Below are 2,710 nucleotides of genomic sequence, written 5' to 3'. Positions count from 1 at the left end.
TCTTGCCAGAGGCCTGACAGTTTAATTTAGTTTTAATCATTTCCTTAAAGTAGCTCATATTGAGAAAAGACTTTTTCTCTCAAAGTGACGGGAGGCACACGCTCGCTGGTACTTACGCCCCCACCCACGTTTACACGCGCGCAGGTGCACACACGCGCGCCCACACACACGGACATATAGACACGTGCGAACGCACGCACGCGCCGAGCTTTCCTGCTGCCAATTCGCGCCCTGTCTCTGCTTGCTTTGCTCTCTTTACTCGCAATGGCTTGGCCCTTGCACAAGTGCCACGCTTTTGAGAAAACGCCTTGTTAGGTATATCTCTGCCCGCTGGCCATCCCAGATCCTCCTTCCCTCCCGCTTCCGGGAGAGGTTTGAGGCCCCCTCTTCGGGAGCGAAGATAGGGCTGCGGTGAGGTCTGAGACCCGCCGCTTCACGGCGTGGGGGGGCAGCTGGTCCTGCTGGGTCCCCGAGCCTGAGCTTGATTCAACGCCAATAGAAGGCGGCGAGCGACGGGGGCGACTACGTCCCTCCGTTTCGCAAAGTTCAGCCTGGACCTGTCCTAGACTAAGGGGAACCACGCCTTCGTCCTGCCCCTGCGCCCAGTGCACACCTGGATTACTTCTAAGGGACACATTTTATCTGACATCGTGGGTGTCTGTGAGGCGTGGCTTTCCAGCTGGTCGTCTATGTGGACACCATTTCCCCGGCGTTCGCGCGTTTGGGGGTCTGCGCCCCTTACTGCCTCGGGTAAAAGCGAAAGAAGTGGCTGAGGCATAGAGGAGGTCTGGGGCCTGTGGGTTCCTGAGAGCATCCTGCAGGCTCCTGTAGTCCCTCCTTTATCATCTGAGCCGCGGGGAATACAGATGGACAAGAACCTATCTACCAAGCTGGCTTCGCCCCTGGAAATCGCCTTGGTCCCTCGCGGACGCGGGTTTCCTCTTTCCCCTACCGTGGGGCTGAGTAGGCTGAGGGCCCCGGCGACTCCACCCCTGGACCTCAGCGCCTCCAACTCTCTGAGGCCCCAAAGGAAGTTGGGAAGAGCCCCGGGTCACGGAGAGCTGGGGCCTGGAGCGGGGCCCTGCGTCCTCGCAGGCGGCGAATGCGGGCCACACACTCCTTAGCCACGTACAGCTCCTGGAGAGGCCTCTGCTTAGTCGGCTACAGTCTTCCTCCCCGACTTCCTCACCCACTCCCATTCCAGGCCCAAGCCCTGCTGGCGTCTTCCTTCCACCAGGCTTCAGAAACCCAGGCTAACTTTTAATACCCGCCTGGGGCGCCGCGGGGCTTTGAGACACTCCGCTGTCCTTTGCAAGGCTTTTTTTTTTTTTTAAACAAATGCAAAACAACTCCTCCCAGTTGAATCCTTTTCTCAAGCCTTTTGCAGGGCCTCTTCCATAAGATTGTTACTGAGTCGGTTTTGCCCCCAGGCTGTCAGGCCCCGCTAGGCGTTGAGTAGGTGATGCTTCTGCTCCTGGGCACCTCCTGCTCAGGTTCCCGCTCCCGGCTTGCCTCTCCTGGTTTCGTTCTCTGAGCTTCCCAAGAAAGATCAAAGTGGCAAAACGACTCCCAGAATCACTCTGCTGGAAGCTCAGAGAGAAGTCAGAGATAATAGGGCAGCAAACATCTGTGGAGGTTAAACTGAGCGAGGGAGAGGGAACACAACCCTTTGTCTATTTTATATCAAACGTTTAAGAGTATTATGCATCATGCATCTTTTATTCCACAAGAGATTTACTCTACTTACATCAAAACCATTTTTTGTTAATCCTGACAAAAAGTCGTGTTGAAATTACAAAACAACTCTACAGATATATGTTCAGCATTATTTGTTTTAAAAACACTGTTCTTTCAAAAAAATTGTTTTAAAGAAACAAGTTTGCTCTTTAAAAGCCTAAGGGGGAGGGGGAGGCAACCTGTCTAAAGCAGGACAAAAATGAAGTCAGGTTAAATCACAGGCGTTTAAAAACCCTGCAATGGGAAATCCTACTGCATCTTAAAACTTCTCTCTTTGGGAAGTTTTTAGGGGTTTTAAAACTAAGTCCTTATCATTAGAGTCTCAGGCCCTACGTTTTTAATTATCACGTTTATAAGAAAAGGGAGACTCCAAGAAAGGGCTTACTTTTACCCACTAGTTCATATGAGGGGCTGAGCTTATTTTGTTTTCCTAAATATATAGGATTTAAATACATCTGGATTCCCACTCCCTCCCCAAGAAATATCCACCAAGTAAAACATAAACAAACAAACAAACAAATAAACACCTGGAGCAGTGGGTGCAGGAATGTTTAAATGAGAAGAGATGGGCCTGGTAGATGTGAATTTTCCCTACTCCTCGCAATGTTCAGAGTTGTAGCAATATGAAGTGATAAGGGAGTGTAAGGTTTCTTAAAATATCCCGGATAGTTTAACTTGGTGATCATCTCGGTTTAATGTCAGAAACCTCAGCGGTTCCAGGTCCTGGTGAGGAAAGCTGGAGACTGGGGCTTGGACTGGGCTGGCCGCAAGTAGACTGACCGGGTCCAGCTCCCAGGGGTTGGCACGTCCAAGCCAGACGGCGGCGCTTTTCACTCGAGGTTTTTTGCAACCTTGTAAGGAAGTGGGCGCGGGCTGCACGGAGTCGGCGCCTCCTGATTGGCCGGCCTTCTCGGTGATTGACAGGGCTCCGTACTCCACCCCCGCCGCTTTATTGACACTAATGAGCAAGTTC

Source organism: Myotis lucifugus, unplaced genomic scaffold, assembly GCF_000147115.1.
Source record: "Myotis lucifugus unplaced genomic scaffold, Myoluc2.0 scaffold_152, whole genome shotgun sequence".
In the NCBI taxonomy this organism is placed as follows: Eukaryota; Metazoa; Chordata; class Mammalia; order Chiroptera; family Vespertilionidae; genus Myotis; species Myotis lucifugus.
This window is presented reverse-complemented; position numbering follows the sequence as displayed.